We start from the raw sequence: 23,728 nt of genomic DNA, 5'->3' as shown, positions 1-23,728 counted from the left end.
GTGGCCTTCAGCCGACAAATAATTTTCAATCCTGTTTTAGTGAGGTCTTCAGCCATCACTATAGCTTGTGACAGCTTATTAAGAATATTAGAAAGGGTTTTATTGTCCACCTTATTTGTAATTCAGGCCTTCAGCCCTTGTGTATTCTGAAATTTCTTGTGGCCTTCAGCCCAAGAATAATTTTAAACCTTCTTAATCAGGCCTTCAGCTGTTGATTGTGTGTAACATTGTTTGTGGCCTTCAGCCGACCAATAAATTGCAATTTTTTCTTAATAAGGCCTTCAGCTGTTACTATAGTTTGTTACCGTTTGATTGTTAAGAAGAAAATATCTTAGTATTTGTTAATATGTAACTGCCTTTCTCACTTGTAATTCAGGACTTCAGCCATTGTGTATTCTGAAATTGCTTCTGGCCTTCAACCGTTAGTTGTTTGTTACATTGCTTGTGGCTTTCAGCCGAGAAATAGTTTCAGTTCTGTCTTGATAAGGCCTTCAGCCGTCACTGTAACTTGTTACAGTTATTAAGTTTGTTAAAGGGGTTTTTGGTATGAAACTTCCTGGCAGATTAAAACCGTGTGCCGGACCGAGACTCGAACTCGGGACCTACCAACTGAGCTACCCAAGCACGACTTACGCCCCGTCCTCACAGCTTTACTTCTGCCAGTACCTCGTCTCCTACCTTCCAGACTTTACAGAAGCTCTCTTGCGAACCTTGCAGAACTAGCAGTCCTGAAAGAAAGGATATTGCGGAGACATGGCTTAGCCGCAGACTAGGGGATGTTTCCAAAGTGAGATTTTCGCTCTACAGCGGAGTGTGCGCTGATATGAAACTTCCTTGCCCGCGAAAGGCAAAGGTCCCGAGTTCGAGTCTCAGTCCGGCACACAGTTTCAATCTGCCAGGAAGTTTCATATCAGTGCACACTCAGCTGCAGAGTGAAAATCTCATTCTGGGTTTTTGGTATTTTAACGTGTGATTTTCCACCTTATTGGTAACTCAGGCCTTCAGCGGTTGTGTAGTTTCGAAATTGCTTCTGGCCTCCAGCCGACGAATAATTGTGAACCTTCTTAATCAGGCCTTCAGCCATTTATTGTGTGTAACATTGCTTGTGGCCTTCAGCCGACAATAACTTGCAATTCTTCTAATAAGGCTTTCTGCCACCAGTTTAGTAAAATCTTTAAAAATGATTGTTGAAAGTTTTGTTTTTTAAAAATAAAGTGTATGTGTTTTCTGTGCAACCAACGGAAACTGATGGGTTCCGTCCACACCTTTCCTGCTTTCCCTAAGTTCCACATCTCACTATTAAATACAATAATGGTAAAATTTTCGCAACTGCAACTGTTTCAAATGTGAACAGAATATTTGTTCGTCGGTACACGACCCCGTCATACCTTGAAACAGCTTTCCCATTTGGGATAGCCTTACTTTTCCGAAGCAATTTTTGTAATTTTAGAAAAAGACTACAACACTCGTAAATGCTATCATTTCAAAATGGAACAAGCCAACATATTAATTTTCTGTTACAGAATGGGAAAAGGCGAAAGTCTGTAAAGTGCTCCAGGATGCAATGCTCTCTCCTGCTCCATGAAGAGGACTGCACTAATCGTTTCCTTAACTGTATACTTTATAGACCACAGGAAATAGTCATCCTCCAATAGGATATTTCTTTCACAATAGCTATCCTCTTGATTACATGTAGTGTTACTGATTATTTCTTTTCAGATACCTGAAATTATGAACTCATGGTGCTAATTTGTAGTTCATGATGTACAGGTGGTAATGTCGTGGAATAATCACGCAACACACGCACAAATAGCGCACTTTTACTAACGAAGCGAGGGTACATGTCAGAGGCATCCGAACTCAACAATGTCACAAGCCAGACTGACAGTCAGAGAGTTTTGTGCGAGGTTCCGGTGGACCTCCCTCGGCGATGATGTTGTCGACTCACTTGATAGGTAAAAGATCGATCGTTAGGTTCTTGGGCGGGTCGTGAGTGAGGGCTTGTCACTGTTGGTCTTGTTGTGCCTCAGCAAACTGTTTGCAGTCGAGGTGAGATGACAAGGCGCTGATGCGCTAGGAATAGTCTGCCACAACGTTCTCCACACCTTTCTGGTGGCGGACGTCCAAGGTGGAGTGAGCAAGGCAGTCCTAAGTGCTGGAACCGTCTACGCAGATGTCCTGAGGTAGGTTTCGAATAGAGACGGCAAGCAGGCGACGGTCAGTGTAAATAATCAGGGGGCGTCCTTCTGCGCATTGCCTGAAGTGGTGCACTGGTCTGTAGAATGCTAACACACGCAGGTTACTTGCTTTGTGACAGCATGAGATTGGTTGAGAAGAAACGGAGTGGCTGCTGAATGCCCCACACTTCTCGTTGCTGTGCTGCGACGGTGGCTGAGTCACTCGCGTCTGCTGTTTGGATCTGCTGTGCGTCAGGGGGGCGGTGTGCTAAGATGATGAGTAGGGCAAGGCTGTCTTTAACGCGTTCAAAATCAGTCTGCATTTCGATCGTTCACGTGAGTTTGCGTTCGTATTCTTGCCCTAGAGGCCATGCGTTAGCAGTGTTTGCAACAAGGCTGCCTGTGGAAGTTGTTTTCTGTAGAAATTTATTATGCCTAAGAAGCTAAGCAGTTGTTGATAGTCTAGCGATGGTGGCAGTTGCTGAATAGTCTCTCTACGTTGTGGCGTGGGACGGATGGTATAAGCATTTATAATGCGTCCAAGGCAGAAGATTTTTTTGACTTCAAGTTGGCATTTGCCTCGGCCACCTCACAAAGAATTTCTTCATAGATTTTTGCAGAAGTCGAATCCTTCAACCGAGAATGCTTAATATTGGCACGAAACTCGGTTTTCTCCAATTCTGATCGCAGTCGACAGATTGACCAATTCAGACGCTTGTTAACAAAGAACAGAACACTGTGCATCGTTTGTACAATAATTGCAATAATCAAACTTACCAACTATGGTGGCCCAACAAAAATGTTCCATTCTTTCGTGGAAATTTGCCAGACTTAGCAAATCACTTAAATATTCTGTGAAGCAGTAGTGAAGGTGGCTAACTTCTTAAACAAATGTCGACAAGATGATCGTGGCTGAGTACTACATATTATTCTTACAGCACGTTCTTCAGCAATGATGGCTTCCTTTCTTGAAGATAAGATACGCCAGAATGCTAGTCCATATGACACTACTGATGAAAATATGTAAAATATATCAACTTGCTGATTTGTTTCTCCGCAATACTAGGGTACTCTCCTGCAGATGTCGAAAGAGGACACATTGCGGGGAAAGCGACTTAGAGACTTCACTGACCCGATCAAACACATCCCAGATGTGTTAAACTGTGTGAGGTCTGGCGGAATGGGGGCCAGTACGGCAACTGGAACTTGCCACTGTGTTCCTCGAACCAGTCCATCACACTGCTGGCATTGTAACATGGCGCATTATCTGGTTCAAAAATACCACTGCTGCCGGGAGACATTGAAAGTCGCGAGCTTTATCTTCTTATCTCGTGTTTTCTACTGAAAATCTCGTGCTTTTACTCTTGTTAACTTTACTATTACAGAGATCGCCTAAACTTTATTTTTTTTTTAATTGGTCCTGTGCGCAACAAATAACTTACTTGGTCTTTCTGCTGCCACTGCTTGATGTGCTGCATTTCATTATTTAACAAAAACATAAAAAACCTATTATTCATGCTGAGTGCAATGCATGTTCTGTATGGCAGCTCCTGCTGTTGCTGCGGCTGCTGCTGCTTACTACAACTACATATAATTCAAGAGAAAGGGTTTGGTCAAATCTAAACTCGATAAATGATAACCCAAACACGTAATTCTCTTTTTTTCCAAAACTATATTCTGAAAGCGATTCTTTCTCATTCAATTAACAAAACGCTAGAAGCTCTTTGAACAATCGCTTCGTATGTAAATCTGCCTCCAGTGGCATTAAAGCAATATTGCAAATTAATCAAACTCTTGAGACAGACTGAAATACCTCTCAATTTAATACATTGTGAAACAAGTCCCTGACAATTATAAAAGAAATCAATGACAAAAATCAATACCTAATCTATTCGCCTGACAATGGTTTCCCTTAAGAATTCAACTCCTACCATTATCAAAATCACCGTCTCCTGCTACGCACATACACAAACCCTAAACCCTTTTCTTTAAATTAATAACCGCGCTGCAAATTATAAAAAAAACATCAACTCAATACCAAATCCTGTGTCGCTGCTGGCGGACACGGCAGTACGGCAGCTCGGCGACGACCTCTCGCCCAACACACGTGCGCACCACAGCAGGCGGGCAGGCGGGCTCCTACACTGGCTTCCAAACTGCCACTAGTTAATCCGTGCGCTGCGAAGCGCGACAACAATACCTTAGATTCCAGAGCTTGTGTATGCGCGCTGTAGCCAACCTTTAAATCCTAAGAGAGTATTGCCAACTCTCAACATGATCGTCCTGAAGGGCTGTATGTGGTCTGCAATCAGTGTATGATACTCCTTGGGCGTCATGGTGCCTTGCAAGAGCTCCACTGGACCCATGGATGCGCACTTGAATACCCAGAGTATAATGGAGCCGTCGCCAGCTTGTCTCCGTCCCGCAGTAGAAGCGTCAAGAAGCTGTTCCGCTGGATGACGACGGATTCGGAATGATCAAGAAGGTATCGGAATTCATCAGACGGTGCAACGCTCTGCCTCTGCGTCAACGTCCAGTACAGATTGTCAAGTGCCCATTTCAGAAGTAGTTGCCGATGTCGTGATATTGAATTTGGCACGTGCATGGGTCGTCGGCTGCAGAGGTCCGCCAAATGAGTGTTCGGTGCACTGTGTGTTCAGACACACTTGCAGTCTGCCCAGCATTAAAGTCTGATGTTAGTAACGGCACAGTTCGCCGCCTGTCCCGCTTTACCAGTCTGCCCAACCTAAATAGAGATGGGGCCCCTCCACGCCCGCACCAACGTGGTGACCAAACCAAAAGTTCTACTGTCACCTCCGTAAACATGTTAGTTGTCTAGTAAGTGGATCACAGGATGCTGGGCTGTGATGTTGTCCGTGCGTCTGGGTAAGACTACGCATTAACACGGTCCATCAGGTGATAGATAGTGGACGAAACGCGAGTGAGGATAGCGATTTGAAGAGCAGAGGAAAAAAAGTGCCATGGCTCGTGCCGTGGGGAAAAAACCTCTGCGACAGTGGGATGGGTAGTAAGAGCAGTAGTGGCTTACTAGCTGCGATAGTTCGTGCAAGGTTGGATTTGTTAGTATAGGTATCATGCATCATTACCGTGGCAAGCGATGGCGATGTATCCCAGTTGCTGCAGCCACTACATTCCTGGAACAATCAAGATCGTTATACAGTAGTGGGAGATCGGCCATAGATCATCTCACTGTGTGGGGGATGTGTGGAGCTTGTCTGCATGCAGTGTACGGTACGGCTTCCCTGCGTGGTGCCAGTTATTCGGCAGTGTCTTCCAGCTGGATATCCAGTAATGGCGGCTGATTAACAGGGGCTCACCTGTACCGTTGTGTTTGCGTGTGCTTGGCCATAGGTGTTAGGTCCTCTGCCCAACCTACGACGTCAGACATGTGTAATGAGTAGTGGTCGCCCAACCCCGCGGCGTCTGGACGTGGTTTCACCTTGGTATCGCCACGTGTTAAAGACACTCACCGCCGCATTCCTCGACCACACGAAAAGTCGTGTGGTATCCGAAATGCTCGAGCCAATTCTCCAGGCCATCACAATCTGCCCTCGGTCAACCTCAGATCGCGGTCCTACCCCATTCTAGTCACAGACAGCACGCGCACTGATACTACAGGCAACATGCGTGTGTCTGGCTAGCAGTCATTCCTTGCCAGGTGACGCTGCTATGGCCTGGACGGGCTTATGTCGATAGTAGGTCGGTGGTCATAATGTTCTGGCTTATGATTGTATCTTTTACTTGCAAATATATCGGAAAAGCAAAGACAGTTGGTACTGACATAGAGAAAAGGTGCGTGTGGTCATTCGTTTAATACGTATATATCTCAGAATGAGATTTTCACTCTGCAGCGGAGTGTGCGTTGATATGAAACTTCCTGGCAGATTAAAACTGTGTGCCGGACCGAGACTCGAACTCGGGACCTTTGCCTTTCGCGGGCAAGTGGTAGAGCACTTGCCCGCGAAAGGCAAAGGTCCCGAGCTCGAGTCTCGGTCTGGCACATAGTTTTTATCTGCCAGGAAGTTTCATATCAGCGCACACTCCGCTGCAGAGTGAAAATCTCATTCTGGAAACGTCCTCTAGGCTGTGGCTAAGCCATGTCTCCGCAATATCCTTTCTTTCAGGAGTGCTAGTTCTGCAAGGTTCGCAAGAGAGCTTCTGTAAAGTTTGGAAGCTAGGAGACGAGGTACTGGCAGTAGTAAAGCTGTGAGAACGGGGCGTGAGTCGTGCTTGGGTAACTCAGATGGTAGAGCACTTGCCCGCGAAATGCAAAGGTCCCGAGTTGGAGTCTCGGTCCGGCACACAGTTTTAATCTGCCAGGAAGTTTCATATCAGCGCACACTCCGCTGCAGAGTGAAAATCTCATTCTGGAAACGTCCTCTAGGCTGTGGCTAAGCCAGTCTCCGCAGTATCCTTTCTTTCAGGAGTGCTAGTTCTGCAAGGTTCGCAGAAGAGCTTCTGTAAAGTTTGGAAGCTAGGAGACGAGGTACTGGCAGTAGTAAAGCTGTGAGAACGGGGCGTGAGTCGTGCTTGGGTAACTCAGATGGTAGAGCACTTGCCCGCGAAATGCAAAGGTCCCGAGTTCGAGTCTCGGTCCGGCACACAGTTTTAATCTGCCAGGAAGTTTCACGTATATACCTGTTCAAAACAAGTTGAGCACAGGTAACTGGCTCTAGTCGGAAACCAGTTGACTTGTTGCATCTTCACCATCCATTTTGTCGTTAGCTCCTAGTCTTTTATACGAAATCTGTAATTATTGAAAAGTAAACGACTTTCCTACATTTACCTTAAGTATAATTACAATTGGAATACAACCCTTGATCCTGTAATAGACTTTCCTACATTTACCTTAAGTATAATTACAATTGGAATACAACCCTTGATCCTTTAATAAACGTTAAAATGTATTTTGTAGTTTAGTTATACTAATATATTTGCCTGTAATACGAAATACCAGGTGATCAAAAAGTCAGTATCAATTTGAAAACTGAATAAATCACGGAATAATGTAGATAGAGAGGTGCAAATTGACACACATGCTCGGAATGACATGGGGTTTTATTAGAACCAAATAAATACAAAAGTTCAAAAATGTCCGACAGATGGCGCTTCATCTGATCAGAATAGCAATAATTAGCATAACAAAGTAAGGCAAAGCAAAGATGATGTTCTTTACAGGAAACGCTCAATATGTCCACCATCATTCCTCAACAATAGCTGTAGTCGAGGAATAATGTTGTGAACAGCACTGTAAAGTATGTCCGGAGTTATGGTGAGGCATTGGCGTCGGATGTTGTCTTTCAGCATCCCTAGAGATGTCGGTCGATCACGATACACTTGCGACTTCAGGTAACCCCAAAGCCAATAGTCCCACGGACTGAGGTCTGGGGACCAGGGAGGCCAAGCATGACGAAAGTGGCGGCTGAGCACACGATCATCACCAAACGACGCGCGCAAGAGATCTTTCACGCGACTAGCAATACGGGGTGGAGCGCCATCCTGCATAAACATCGTACGTGCCAGCACTTGTTTATCAGCCAGGCTGGGGATGATGCGATTCTGTAACATATCGGCGTACCTCTCACCCGTCACAGTAGCAGTTACAAAACCAGAATCGCGCATTTCCTCGAAGAAAAAAGGCCCGATAACGGTAGATGTGGTAAATCCAACCCATACCGTGACTTTCTCGTCGTGCAGTGGAGTTTCCACGACAGTTCTAGGATTTTCGGTAGCCCAAATTCTGCAGTTGTGGGCGTTGACAGATCATCGGAGCGTGAAATGAGCTTCGTCGGTCCACAACACGTTACTCAACCAATCGTCATCTTCCGCGATGTTTTGAAACGCCCACACGGCAAATGCCCTCCACTTCACTAAATCGCCAGGTAACAGTTCATGATGCCGATGGATTTTGTACGGATAGCATCGGAGGGTACGCCTTAGTGTCAACCAAACAGTAGTGTATGGAATGCCGGTGCGACGTGCGACTGCACGAGCGCTGACTACCCCATGCATAGACGAACCCGCTACAGTCTCCATTTCTTCCTGAACTGTCTCCGCAGCAGTACGCCTTGTGCTCGGTCGGCCACTACGGGGTCTATCGTCTAAACAACCCGTGGCTTCGAACTTCGAAATCATCCTCGCCACCGCTGTATTTGTCAACGGGCCTTTACCCGTTCGAATCCCCTTCCTATGGCGATAGGATCGTGACGCTGAACTAGCACATTCCCCATTCTGATAATACAGCTTCATTAAAAACGCCTTTTCAGGTAACGTCAACATGCTGCGCCTGCTGGCGCATCTGATTCTCTCTCTCATTACAGCTCCTTTTCTACACGATTGTCATGTGCAGTCACTGACGTTTTGCTGTCCAGCGCCATCTGTCGGACATTTTGTGAACTTTGTTTTTTTTTTTTTTTTGTTCTAGTAAAACCCCATGTCATTCCAAGCATGTGTGTCAATTTTACCTCTCTATCTACATTATTCCGTGGTTTATTATGTTTTCAAATTTATACTGACTTTTTGATCACCCGGTATTTATTGTTTTATCGTTTCGATATGTGCAATTGAATACTGAAGATATTGCATATATGTTTAATTTGTATTTTGTTACACAAATGTTCCACAAAAATTAAATATTTCTCTAACAGCAAAACAGGTAACACTTCGAAGCCCAGAAACATACCGGCTTCTCGTAATCAGGCGTCCAAGTTAGCACTGGCTGCCGCAAGGGGTCGCTCTATGAAATTGTAATTCGTTGTGTCGTGCATAGGTAAAAAGCTTAAGAATATTTGTGAGAATCTCAGTGGACACCAGCTGAGCTGGGTACTCACTTACATCGGGCGGGGTAGGTTGCTCCAGAGACAGCGGTCGCGTCCAAAGTGCGGGCAAATATTGGCCTTAAAGCCGCTCGTGTGAGGTTTGCTGAACGTCAGCAGCCCGTGAGCGCGTAGCCAGAGACACGTAGAGTGAATCATTAGGTCCAAGTGCAACTTACAGTCAAAGGACAGCGTGCACGTGGTCGGAGAATGAGGTACAACATTTTCGATGACAAGCAAGTGTGTGGACTCTGTGATGTGACGCCGGAAGTGTGCGCCACTAGAGGGCGTTAATACTGGGCGTTGCCGCAAGACAGTCAGTTGAGTTCAGGGTGTCAGCAGAGTCATGAGTCATGGAGAGTTGCAGAGTTGAGCACAGCTGAGTCTTTAGAGAATTCAAGAGCGGTCCCTGTGTCGCTTCGTACGATGGGATAGGGTTAGAAATTTGGAAATTTTAGTTAAGTTTTTATGGGACCAAACTGCTGAGGTCATCGGTCCCTAGGCTTACACTCTACTTAATCTAACTTAAACTAACTTACGCTAAGCATAACACACACACCCATGCCCAATGGGGAGCCGCGCGGACAGTGACAAGGTTTAGAAGACAGACGCAGGTCAGTATGGTGTCTCAGATGGTCTTTCCATAGCACATCACCTTCTCCACTCCTTTTATTTCCATCCCTTGCATTTAACCTGCCGAGTTCCTCAGCTGACAAAGCCCTGTTGTCGGATCCACGAGTCCTACACGCAGACGCCCGTTCGCAAAAGAGATGGGGCCCCTCCACGCCCGCACCAACGTGGTGACCAAACCAAAAGTTCTACTGTCACCTCCGTAAACATGTTAGTTGTCTAGTAAGTGGATCACAGGATGCTGGGCTGTGATGTTGTCCGTGCGTCTGGGTAGGACTACGCATTAACACGGTCCATCAGGTGATAGTGGACGAAACGCGAGTGAGGATAGCGATTTGAAGAGCAGAGGAAAAAAAGTGCCATGGCTCGTGCCGTGGGAAAAAAACCTCTGCGACAGTGGGATGGGTAGTAAGAGCAGTAGTGGCTTACTAGCTGCGATAGTTCATGCAAGGTTGGATTTGTTAGTATAGGTATCACGCATCATTACCGTGGCAAGCGATGGCGATGTATCCAAGTTGCTGCAGCTGCTACATTCCTGGAACAATCAAGATCGTTATACAGTAGTGGGAGATCGGCCATAGATCATCTCACTGTGTGGGGGATGTGTGGAGCTTGTCTGCATGCAGTGTACGGTACGGCTTCCCTGCGTGGTGCCAGTTATTCGGCAGTGTCTTCCAGCTGGATATCCAGTAATGGCGGCTGATTAACAGGGGCTCGCCTGTACCGTTATGTTTGCGTATGCTTGGCCACAGATGTTAGGTCCTTACAAGTATGTCTTTTGGTCTTTTATGTTTCCATCTATGGTTGTGGTCGTAGTTCCCCAGATTCGGAATAAACGGGTTCTGCGAATGTCTGGAGTTTCTGTATAGTCTTGTGGTGAGTTTGTGGATTACCTCCGTGAGAGTCTCAAGTCGGTATTCCCGGTGAAGGTCCGCGATGCGTGTGTATCGTGGAGCATTGCTTATGATTTTGAGTACTTTGTTTTGTATGAGCTGCAGACGGCGCAGGCGTGTAGGCGCAGCGTATCCCCAGACAGGAGCTGCGTACGTTATTAGGGGTCACATAAGTGTCATGTACATGGACCTCGACACCCTTCTGTTCAGTGTGCTACGCCTGTTGAGCATAGGATAGAGCTGTTTGAGCCTCGCGCTAGCTCGGTTGGTCATGTGTTGTATGTGGTCCCCCCCCCCCTCCCCAGAGTAGTTTCCTGTCCAGCCAGACACCGAGGTATTTGACTTTCTCGCGGAAACGGATTGGGCGTGCATGTAGAATGGTTCAAATGGCTCTGAGCACTATGGGACTTAACATCTATGGTCATCAGTCTCCTAGAACTTAGAACTACTTAAACCTAACCAACCTAAGGACAACACACAACACCCAGCCATCACGAGGCAGAGAAATTCCCTGACCCCGCCGGGAATCGAACCCGGGAACCCGGGCGTGGGAAGCTAGAACGCTACCGCACGACCACGAGCTGCGGACGTGCATGTAGAGTTATTGGTCTGCAGTAGCGGTGTTTGCGCAGTTGCTTCGGACTTCTAGTGAACAGGACGGCTTCGCACTTGTCGACGTTTACTCTAACACGCCATTTCTCCAGCCAAGGCTCAGCCACTCTGAGTGCAGTCTGTAGGCGTGACGTAATGTTTGATGGTTTGCAATCTTGCGCGAGGATGGCTGTGTCATCCGCGTAGATTGCCATCGTTGTGTTGTGTGTGGCTGGGAGATCGTTTATGTAGAGGTTAAACAGTAGGGGCCCTAGGATGCTTCCCTGGGGTACTCCCGCGTGTATATACCGTGTCGTGTTGATTGTTTTCCCTGCACGTCAGTGTTTAAACTCCTGTCTGTGAGGTATGAGTGTATTAGACGCACCAGCCCGTTTGCGAATGAGGCCGTTGTGCCATAGACGGTCGAAAGCCTTTTCGATGTCCAGGCACACCGCCCCTGTTGCTTTGTTTGTGTTGAAGCCATGTGTTATATGTTCAACGACCCGTAAGAGTTGTTGTGTTGTGACACTCCTAGCTTTATTCCCAAATTTACTTACTGACGTCCAGGATCTGGAGCAGCAGCCAGCGATCAGTAATACGCTGCGCCTCAGCACAGATGTCACTAGTGTTTTTGTTGACGGCGGTTGTTGCTTAAGACTGAATCAAACTGTCACATCCTTGAAGCTGCCGTTTTGTAACTCCCACTTCATTCTGCTGCGCCCTTCTCCTTGTCTGTCGCTTCTTCCCGTTTGTCACGATATGTAACAAATTAATAGTTATCACTTTCGCGTAATCATCTGCACAAGGGTCGACAGTGGCCACATCTGCCGCTTAGGCAGACTAAAATGGCCACCTAGCTCAGCGAATTTTGGAGGACGAGCGCCAGACTCGTTTATAACGTCTTTTCCTAGATTAAAAGAACTAAATCGTGACCAAGAAGTAGACTCCATAAAACGTGACCCTTTTTAACCACTTTTACTACTAATTAGTTGTTACTCTTTGTCGAGCAGCGTAGCACTATCAGCCTAACATATTGGCTGTTTCACAAAGTTTTGACGACTTGAAAATTTGAATAACGCGCGATAGTGGCACCATCTATTAGTAGTCCAGAGTGTCGAGCTTCATCCCACATACAGATATGTCGTACTAACCACAGCAGCATCGTGCGTTCGCGTTGGTGTGCTGTTCGCTTCGAGGAATCTTCTGTGCGCGTGCAACGTGCCTTTCGTAAGCATTTCGAGATTGAGCCGCGATATTCAATTCCTCCTTGTAGGACAATACTGAACTGGGTACGAAACTTCCGTGCAACTGCCAGTGCATCGAATCGAAATTCAACCGGCGCTCGGAAAGTCGTCTGAATTTCCGAGCAGGTCGAACGTATGCGTAGCAGCTTACAGGTGAGCCCTCGTCGTTCGTTACAAAAACGGCCGGCCGAGAAGCTTAAAACAGCTAAAAGATCAAACTTTCGATCAATTTTTCAGAATCTTTGTAGCAGTTACGAAAGACGTGTTCAGACAACTGGATGAAATGCCTCGACAATTGGTGTAGCCGCGAAGGGTCGTCATTTGTCCATTGCAGTATTTCTTAGGTAAATTTGAATAAATTTTGTACCTTGTGTAAAATTTTCAACTTTGTTTCGCCATTAGTTTGAAACCATCGAAACATTCTGAAACACCTTGTATTTTCTCTTGAGGGTCTACGTCGCTAAATTCCATGAGGCTTTTCACGGATTATGCTGTTGTAAGCAGAAAAGCCGCAACGCTAGAAAACTGTAACGAAAAGCAGGAACACATGCAGACTATCCACACTTGGTTCGGGGTTTGGCACATAATTCCTAACATAAACAAATGTAACTAGGTAGAAAGACCCACTACTTTATGATTATACGACTACAAAACAATCACTGGAAGCAGCTACATGCGTAAAATACGCAGGAGTGTGTCTGTAAGCAGTGACTTAAAGTGTAACGGTCACAAAAAACTAATCGCGGAAACGGCAGATGCCAGACTGATACTTACTGAAAGAGTCCTCAGGGATAGTCTGGCCACAAAGGAGGTACCTTTAAAACACCCTAGCTAGACCAATAAAGTAATGTTCCTTTTCAGTCTGAGATCCGTACCAGGTAGGATCGATAGAGGAAACGGAGAAGAGGCAAGGTGCTAGCGGAGGTGGTTTGCCACTGCCTTCCTCCACAGATTCGCTTACTAAGCACGAAGCCTCGCAAGGCGCTCAGCCTTCTCCAGTAGCACACGCTGCCAAGACGCGCGTTTTGCATCACGATGCGGTTTATTGTTAAAATTTCCGAGTGCGTATGTCCCTAGAAGAGTCAACCAATATATTACTCTCTACTGCGTATATTTAGCGAAAAGAACACGAAGACAGAATTAGAGAGATCCAATCGCTCTTCCAGGTCACCGTTCGCGACTGGAACAGGAAAACGGGCAATGTACCCTACGCCAGACACCAAATGGGGCTCACAGTGGCAGTCGACACGAGCGGCTTCTTGGGGCACCGAACTGGGCGGCGAGGAGTGGGGGTGGAGGGGGGAAGGAGGAGGGAGGGGAGCGGTTTCGGGTGAGATGACGCCAGACAGTATACGATAGAAGAAGAAAATACGCTCCTGGAAACGTGGAGCTAAACGTCTTGCGAGACAAGTGTGTATATGTGGTTAAAAGCTACATCTACATCTACATTTAGACTCCGCAAGCCACCCAACGGTGTGTGGCGGAGAGCACTTTACGTGCCACTGTCATTACCTCCCTTTCCTGCGGTAGCGTTCTCGCTTCCGACGCCCGGGTTCCCGGGTTCGATTCCCGGCGGGGTCAGGGATTTTCTCTGCCTCGTGATGGCTGGGTGTTGTGTGCTGTCCTTAGGTTAGTTAGGTTTAAGTAGTTCTAAGTTCTAGGGGACTGATGACCATAGATGTTAAGTCCCATAGTGCTCAGAGCCAACCAACCTCCCTTTCCTGTTCCAGTCGCGTCTGGTTCGCGGGGAGAACGACTGCCGGAAAGCCTCCGTGCGCGCTCGAATCTCTCTAATTTTACATTCGTCATCTCCTCTGGAGGTATAAGTAGGGGGAAGCAGTATATTCGATACCTCATCCAGAAACGCACCCTCTCGAAACCTGAACAGCAAGCTACATCGCGATGCAGAGCCTCTCTCTTGCAGAGTCTGCCACTTGAGTTTGCTAAACCTCTCCGTATCGCTATCACGCTTACCAAATAACCCTGTGACGAAACGCGCCGCTCTTCTTTGGATCATCTCTATCTCCTCCGTCAACCCCATCTGGTACAGAACCCACACTGATGAGCAATACTCAAGTATAGATCGAACGAGTGTTTTGTAAGCCACCTCCTTTGTTGATGGACTACATTTTCTAAGGACTCTCCCAATGAATCTCAACCTGGTACCCGCCTTACCAACAATTAATTTTATATGATCATTCCACTTCAAATCGTTCCGCACGCATACTCCCAGATAGTTTACAGAAGTAACTGCTACCAGTGTTTGTTCCGCTATCATACAATCATACAATAAAGGATCCTTCTTTCATGTATTCGCAATACATTAAATTTGTCTATGTTAAGTGTCAGTTGCCACTCCCTGCACCAAGTGCCTATCCGCTGAAGGTCTTCCTGCATTTCGCTACAATTTTCTAATGCTGCAACTTCTCTGTATACTACTGTATGTTACATCAGTAGCAAACGTTGTCCCAATTAAAGGTCCCTACACACGCATGTTTTTATCGGTCGCCCCACCAATTCCGTGTCACCCTACACACGACCCGCCCTGTTGCTGTGATTTACTTAGTTCGTTGAGTTTATGTCCGCCCCCGGTAGCTGAGTGATTAGTGCTACAGAATGTCAATCCTAAGGCCCCAGATTCGATTCCCGGGTGGGTCGGAGACTTTCTCCGCTCAGGGACTGATTGTTGTGCTGTCGTAATCATCATCATTTCATCCCCATCGACGCGCAAGTCGCCGAAGTGGCATCAAATCGAAAGACTTGCACCTGGCGAACGGTCTACCCGACGGGAGACCCTAATCACAAGACATTTATTTTTTATTGCGTTTGTTTTACGAAATCCCGCTTGCTTTTACACTGAAACAAAAACTGAGGTTTGCCTTGGCTGTTTCACATGTAATAAGGCAAAAAATGCCGAGAGAAAGCTGTCGGCAAGGAAGTGAATATCGATTAATCCTTTCGGTCATGGAGTCCTCATATGAGGACATACTAAATAAATGCTTAGTATATTAAAATTCGTTAAATTTTACCATTTGTGATTGTTTTCCTCAGACTGTCACAAGCAGAGAGTAATTGAGAACAGCGTCGACATCTTCTGTCAATCTATGGTACCACAAAACAAAACTGAATGTGTACAGTCACATGGTCGCTTGCCAGTAATCTTTGTAGCTCCCATCAGCCGGTTAGTATCTTCTGAGTCTAAGTAAAAAAAAAAAATATTTGTGCGTAGAAAGGTGCATTCTTGAAGGTGAAAACTAAAGATGTCTTTCAGAACGAGAGGTAAGTGACAAATTTATAACTTTATACATATCTCTAAATGAGGACATTGTGATTGAAAGGTTGTAATAGAAAAGAAATTTAGGACATTATTTCGCTGTCTTTTTAGTCATCTTATGGTGATTTCACAATGCCCCGTGTCAAAGATAGACGAAAGCCACTTACAGAAGAAGTTATATAACTCCTTAATACATCTGAAATTGACAATCTATCCGATGATCCTGGCGATAATTTTGAACAAGAGAACAATGATGGAGGTAATGTTAACGTTTTACATCATACGGTATATTGAAAGCTGAGAAGCCCAGACGCAAAGCCCGCTAACTGCATGATAAGTGACGCTGAGATAATCACGGAACACTCGTCCCATCCAAACGACAATGCATTGCCAGCAAGAATGCTATATTTGTGTAAGAATTTGTTACAGCGCAGCCAACCTAAAATTGATATTTCATTCGTAAATACATGAATTGAGTACAAGATAAACGCATCAGAATTAGGTGCTCCTAAAAGTAAGACCTTTGATTTGCTTCACTATAGGGCAAGTGTGGTCAAACTACTGACAAAATAGATAATCCAGCTGCCAGGAAAAGGTGAGAGTCCAAGTACTTCAAAATGAGCCAATACGGAAGGTCGCCAGAAGCTGAAGTTCGTTTGGACGACGTTAGGCATCTTCCAGTGGTCAGTGACATCGGGCTGCAAAGGCAAAACCAAATTTTACTATGTAAAATGTAACATTCACTTGTGTCTGTAAAGAAAAAAAATTGTTTCTTTGATTATCATTCTTCATTACGTAAGCTTTGTGTAATGTATGGTATATTGGTGAAATAAAATCAAATAAAACACTTTGGCTTTCCGACTTATACTGCACCCACTTGAACAGAATGTCCCCCCACCCCTTCCGGAGGCACCTCGGAATATTTTATACCTCTGAAAAATCATAATTTAATTCGAAGAACGGGATAGAAAAACCATGATTTTTTTCAGGAAAAAAATAATTCGTGACCGAAAGCGTTAATGTAAAGAAAGAAATTAATCCACCCTCTGCTACTTAAGGAGATGCAAGTCTATGATTTCTTAATTACCTAAAAATGGACGAAACATGCATTTTCAAGCCACTGAATATCATCAAACCATTTTTAGCGGAAATGAATACAGTCATGAGAGCTTACAGCCGTAAGCTGCGAGGAGAGACAGCTACATTACGTTTTCTGGTCACTGGTTGAAGTTAAGAAGACCTCATATTCAGTGCTGTTGTATCCTCTCAATTATTACCTAAAATGGTTCCTCAAACTTGCAGCGTGGTTTATAGTTGGTTGAGGAAATACATCATCGTAAAGCAAAATAAATAAAACGAAATAGGTTGTGCCTATTTTATTAACTTATTTATGTATGTAGCATAAAAGATGCCCTGTATGTTTAAGAACTCATTTCAGGCTGGATGAAGAAAAACTAAAACTTGTTGTGGCTCACACCATCTAATAAATCCAACAACAGATACATAAGAAATGAACCATTTAGCCGCTGTCAGAACTGTGAAAAATTCCAGAGGTTGCTCATAAGAGCAGAAGGCTTGGATATAGGCTGGGCTTTTTTAATACTTACAGGAAAGCAGCAAGCATATTTTATGAATAGATGTCCATGGCTGCTTATATTTTAGCTTTTGGGTTTTACTTCGTGTTGGATCTTCCACCACCCGTCGCTAATAGGATGCCTAAGGTTCAAAATGGCTCTAAGCACTATAGGACTTAACATCCGAGGTCATCAGAACTACTTAAACCTAACTAACCTAAGGACAGCACACACATCCATGCCCGAGGCAGGATTCGAACCTGCGTCCGTAGCAGCAGCGCGGTTCCGAACTGAAGCGTCTAGAACCGCTCAGCCACAACGGCTGGCCTGGATGCCTAAGAGATGCATCATTCTCTGAATGCTATACAACTATTCACACAAATAAGATTAGTAGTTTTATTTCTCTAAAGCAGTTGACAATACTTAACTTTGAGATTTACAAGTTATTTATTGTGGTCTTCAGTCCAGAGACTGGTTTGATGCAGCTCTCCATGCTACTCCATCTTGTGCAACTTCTTCATCTCCCAGTACCTACTGTAGCCTACATCCTTCTGAATTTGTTTAGTGTATTCATCTCTTGGTCTCCCTCTACGATTTTTACTCTCCGCACTGCCCTCCAATACTAAATTGGTGATCCCTTGATGCCTCAGAATATGTCCTACCAACCGATCCCTTCTTCTAGTCAAGTTGTGCCACAAATTTCTCTTCTCTTCAATTCTGTTCCATACCTCCTCATTAGTTATGTGCTCTACCCATCTAATCTCCAGCATTCTTCTGTAGCACCACATTTCGAAAGCTTCTATTCTCTTCTTGTCCAAAATATTTATCGTCCACGTTTCACTTCCATACAAGGCTACACTCCATACAAATGTTTTCAGAAACGACTTCCTGACTCTTAAATCTATCTTCGATGTTAACAAATTTTTCTTCTTCAGAAACGCTTTCGTTGTCATTGCCAGTCTACGTTTTATATCCTCTCTACTTCGACCATCATCAGTTATTTTGTTCCCCAAATAGCAAAACTCATATACTACTTTAAGTGTCTCATTTCCTAATCTAATTCCCTCAGCATCATATAATTAGCCTACATTCCATTATCCTCGTTTTGCTTTTGTTGGTGTTCATCTTATATCCTCCTTTCAAGACACTGTCCATTCCGTTCAACTGGTCTTCCAAGTCGATTGCTGTCTCTAACAGAATTACAGTGTCATCAGCGAACCTCAAAGTTTTTATTTCTTCTCCATGGATTTTAATACCTACTCCGAATTTTTCTTTTGTTTCCTTTACTGGTTGCTCAATATACAGATTGAATAACATCGGGGAGAGGCTACAACCCTGCCTCACTCCCTTCCCAATCAGTGCTTCCCTTTCATGCCCCTCGACTCTTATAACTGCCATCTGCTTTCTGTACAAATTGTAAATAGCCTTTCGCTCCCTGTATTTTAGCCCTGCCACCTTCAGAATTTGAAAGAGGGTATTCCAGTCAACATTGTCAAAACCGTTCTCTAAGTCTACAAATGCTAGAAACGTAGGTTTGCCTTTTCTTAATCTAGCTTCTAAGATAAGTCGTAGGGTCAGTATTGCCTCACGTGTTCCAACATTTCTGCGGAATCCAAACTGATCTTCGCTGAGGTCGGCTTCTACCAGTTTTTCCATTCGTCTGTAAAGAATTCGCGTTAGTATTTTGCAGCGGTGACTTATTAAACTGATAGTTCGGTATTTTTCACATCTGTCAACGCCTGCTTTCTTTGGGATTGGAATTATTATATTCTTCTTGAAGTCTGAGGGTATTTCGCCTGTCTCATACATCTTGCTCACCAGATGGTAGAGTTTTGTCAGGACTGGCTCTCCCAAGGCCGTCAGTAGTTGCAATGGAATGTTGTCTACTCCCGGGGCCTTGTTTCGACTCACGTCACACCGCCGTAAATAGAGGGCTACTATCATACTTCACACGAGAGATCGCTACTGCAGATTTCACCTGAGACGTCAGAGGCAACTTGGCGTCACGGGGAATATCTGGAGGTAACGGTACGAGGCCTGCCAGAAGAAGCGACCCACTGGCCGCGTGACGTCACAGCGCTTCCCCAGTGGCGGGGCGGAGCTGAGCGGATGACCAGCGCGTCCCGCCGGCGACCTTGCTCGCGCAGTGGCTGACGCGCGGCCTGCAGGCTTTTCCCGGTTCACGGTCGGCGTTGAGAGCTGCGCGCGCAGGCGCCGTGCAGCCGCGCAGGCGGGCGCAGCTTCGCTCGCAAACATCCGCGCCAGTGTTGTTCGGCGAGCGGCCGTGTGTGTTTGATGCTGCCACCGGCGTACACGATATTCTTCTGACGCGTGGCCAAAGCCGACCAGTGTGACCTCCCAACGCCCTGGGAACTGACTCTGCGCAGAACACGTGAGTACTGCTGTATCTACTCTTACACTCTGCAAACCAGTGCGAAGTGCGTAGCAGAGGGTACTTAGCCTGGGACAGTGTTCGATTTGTGCTTTTACCAGTGTGGAGGGGGGGGGGGTTTAGTATAATTATATATGTTACTAGCTTGGACCGTGGCGTTACCCATGGTTAAACAGTTATTTATAAATAGATGTTAATGCCGAAACTCACTATTCGCGCGTAAGCACGATCAGAAAAGCCATCCCTTGTTATATCTTTAAAAGTACTTTATAGATAAAGCTTATTTACAAAATCATCTACATACAGGTATTCGAGGGGAATTCAAAAAGTAAAGGCACATTTGTGAAAAGCTGTACTTTTTCTGCTGATAGAAAACTGAAACATGCGTTATTTTTCTACGTAACCTCCCTGGACTTCAATGCAGTTTTCCCGACGTTTTACGAGTTTTTTTTTTATTTCATCAGAAAATACGTTTATCGGTTGCATCTGTAACCAATTTTGCACCGCAGCAATGACGTCTTCATCACTTTCAAATCTTCTTCCCTGTAGTGCTTCCGTTAAGGGTCGAAACATGTGAAAACCGCTTGGAGCCAGGTCTGGACTGTATGGTGGATGTTCCAGCACCTCGAATCTAAACTCCTCTATTGCGTCGGCTGTCCGTTTGGCAGAATGTGGGCGAGAGTTATCTTTCTGCAGGATGACACCTCTTCAGTTTTACACGACGTTTGGATCTGATTGCAGGTTTTAGTTTCGTACGCGACACATCACATCCACCATACAATACAGACCTGGCTCTAAAGCCTCGTTTACGCTGGGGCGACGTCTTGCAACATTGTGGCATGCTACGGAAATGTGGCGTGCGTCGGCTTGTCATTTAGTTCTAAATATTTTGAAATGCTTAACTACTACATAACACTTTTTCAAAATTAATAAGCAAACATATTAATAGTAAGACTGTATTAAAAACTTTCAGTGTTCGGCTCCACAAATTTAAATTATATGTAAAGTTTTACTCCAGTACGTGGGAAATAAACATCCCAAGTTGGGATGCATAAACTAAAACCAGAGGGGATGGTCTGATGCAGAGGGGGGAAATCCCCCCCCCATCCCCCCTTGCAAATCGCACACTGCCCTCGGGACGTTAACTGAGGCTTCCGACTGTTTCATTCGCGTGCGCAGCGCAGCGCGAGAAGAATGATTGCTTGAACGACTCTGTACGCGTTTTAGCCCAATCTTGCCTTCACGGTCCCTACGGAAGTGATGCGTAGGGGACTGTAACATTCCTCAGTTAATGCTCGGCCTCGTAACTCTGAGTACGACTTCGCGTGATGGTTGGCTTCTACGTTCAGATATCTGCCAATTCAGTTTCCTCAGTATCCCCGTGACATTTTCCCAGCAGGCAATCCTGTATGCTCCATTTCTTACTGTACGTTCAATATCATTTTTGGTGTAGGTCCCAAAACATTTGAGCAACATTAGAAAAAGTAGAATAGGTCGCACGAGTGTCTTTTTAGGCAATCTCCTTTATAGGCTGGTTGCGTTTTCCAAACATCATATCACTAAATCCAGTTGTGACACCTGCTCTACCCCGGACTGAGCCAATGTTGTTGTTCCATTTCATATACTTAGGAGCCGGCCGGAGTGGCCGTGCGGTTCTAGGCGCTACAGTCTGGAGCCGAGCCACCGCTACGGTCGCAGGTTCGAATCCTGCCTCGGGCATGGATGTGTGTGATGTTCTTAGGTTAGTTAGGTTTAATTAGTTCTAAGTTCTAGGCGCTGATGACCTCAGAAGTCGCATAGTGCTCAGAGCCATATACTTAAGAGTTGTTACACCTAGGAATTTGAAAGACACGACTGATTCCAAGCATCATTCATTGGTGATGTAGTCGTAAGACATAGTTTTTTTTCGCGTTTTGTGAACTGCGCAATTTTAAATTTCCGAACATATAAAATGAGTTGCCAATCTTCGCGCCAGTTTCAGATCGTATCGAGATCTGACTGAATGTTTGTACACGTATTTTCAGAGCGAGCTCGATCACAGATGACTGCATCATCTGCGAAAAGTAATATTAACGCTGTATTCCAGCTCTTTAATATTAAAGACGTACAGCAACGACCCCAACGCTCCTTAAAAGTTCTGGAACCGCGAGACCACTACGGTCGCAGGTTCGAATCCTGCCTCGAGCATGGATGTGTGTGTGGTGTCCTTAGGTTTAACTAGTTTTAAGTTCTAGGGGACTAATGGCCTTAGAAGTTGAGTCTCATAGTGCTCAGAGCCATTTGAACCATCCTTAAAAGTTAACACAATGCGTCGTTCTTTAGACCATTTTAACTTGTATAGTATGAGACAGTAAATTCTGATTACCAAGGAACCGTCAATCCAGTAACAAAGTTTCATTTTCCGTACTATCGTATTTGCATTAATAAGAGTGGATATGCTACTGAGTTAAATGCTTTCCAAAGTAAAGAAACTACATGTTCTTCACTGCTTTGATCTATGGCCTTCAGGATGTTCTGTGAGAAATGCGCGAATTGGGCTTCGTATGACTGATGTATCTGGCAACGGCACTGTTGGGAATGTGTGTCATTCTGTTTGCGACATCTGCTGATATTTTGCTCCCACACGTTGAAGAGCTATTCTCCCGGCTTTGCTTGACGATTTTACTCATAATACAGCATGTTCCAGCAGTGGTGGAAGTACAGGATCGTGTTTGTTTTGCGAATCACTGTAAAGCGCGCTGCAAACGGTATTTACTATCGTACAACATGTTTTGTAGTGATGACATTCGTGGAAGGAGCGCGGGGAAGTACTGTTGCTTAATGACCTCGGTGCCTGCCGTAATTAATTTTCTTGAAAGCGATACATGGGAGACTGACGATTATACGCAATTTCCGCCCGGAAAACCAGTTCTCGGAGCTTTCTAAACACATTTTTACAAGATGGTCATCTTTCTTAGTGTCTGTTTGAGTGTTTACAGCATTCTCTTTCGAGGGAAATAACCCTGCTAGCTTTCGCATCGCTCCTCCGCGCACAAGATCTTTGCAGCCTACACACTTTGGTGGTATTTCTCTGCGCGACGCAGACGTGTTCTGTAAGAATGCCCTTTCCTAGTCTAATGAATACGAGCTATTGGTATATTTTCTGAAGTATGATGTTATATGTGACATATATGGTGAGTGGGATGTTTTCTTTTGTATGTTTGTCGTCGGTCGTGTGTTTTGTTTATTGTTTATAATGTGTCGTGTATTCCGTGGTCTATGTTAGGTTGGAAAGGCAATGTATCACATCTTATTGTTATTTTTTTAATATACGCTGTACACTTGAAAGTTATGTGGCCCTGTATTTTGAAGTATTTAAAACGGTTTGCAGGGGTTTATAGGAATACTAGTCTCGTCCAAACCCATCTACTCTCGTGTAGGCTCGACTTATCGGTTTTTAATTTGGTAATGTTATCAGCGCGGTACCGAGTTCTTAACGTACCCCGCTTTTGAAGGCGAGGGGATACTGCAGAAGGAACAATAAACGTCTCTTTGTAGATGCATCTAAATATCTGAAACTTTGTTCTTGTACATTAGTGAAGAAATAGATTCCTTCACCAGTTCAGACGACTAATATAAAATACACTCTGAAAGTGTCTTCAAATGAAACACGTTTGTAATCGCATGTAGCACTAAATTTTATTCTGCTTGAAATACTCGTCAAAATCAGTAACGATCTAGTCAGTGACTGCCAGATGAAAAATTGGGAAAGGTCTAACAAGGGGACCGCCGTCTCCTCATCACCGATTTCGTCCGAATTTGTGATGTACGCAGGGCCTGGCCAGAAAAGCAAGTGACCGAAGTGGGAGTTCCAGATGGGAAAGCGGTTAGAAAACAGGAGCATGTTTGGCGCGAACCGGGATAGGGGCGTGAGTGTAGTATAGTTTGTCAGTAGCGGTTGGCGTAGCGGAAAAAGCACACAACGGTAATCAGAGGGTCGTGGACACCACATCCCTATGGGGAAATTGCTGAGGTTTTTATCTTCTGTTTGTACGTTACTTACAATGCAAATAAACTGAAGTAATCCTTAACATACTTTTTGGTATTTTCATAAACGGCATACAAAGGAAAGTCAAAG

General features: G+C 45.1%; 1 protein-coding gene across 2 annotated transcripts in view; it reads left to right on the top strand.

The window, feature by feature from the left end:
• The first annotated feature begins 19,441 nt into the window (after window positions 1-19,441).
• Window positions 19,442-23,728, top strand: part of LOC124805107 (serine/threonine-protein phosphatase 6 regulatory ankyrin repeat subunit A-like) — a 99,463-nt gene continuing 95,176 nt past the window's right edge. The window contains exon 1 of one of the 2 annotated variants that reach the window (XM_047265554.1): window positions 19,442-19,611. The gene's annotated coding sequence lies outside the window, so the exon portion shown is untranslated. The remainder of the gene's footprint in view (window positions 19,612-23,728) is intronic. The other variant, XM_047265555.1, reaches the window with a different exon arrangement.

Source organism: Schistocerca piceifrons, chromosome 7 (assembly GCF_021461385.2).
Source record: "Schistocerca piceifrons isolate TAMUIC-IGC-003096 chromosome 7, iqSchPice1.1, whole genome shotgun sequence".
NCBI classification, from domain to species: domain Eukaryota; kingdom Metazoa; phylum Arthropoda; class Insecta; order Orthoptera; family Acrididae; genus Schistocerca; species Schistocerca piceifrons.
Note: the sequence above shows the minus strand (reverse complement) of the source record. Positions and strands in the feature narration are given on the sequence as shown.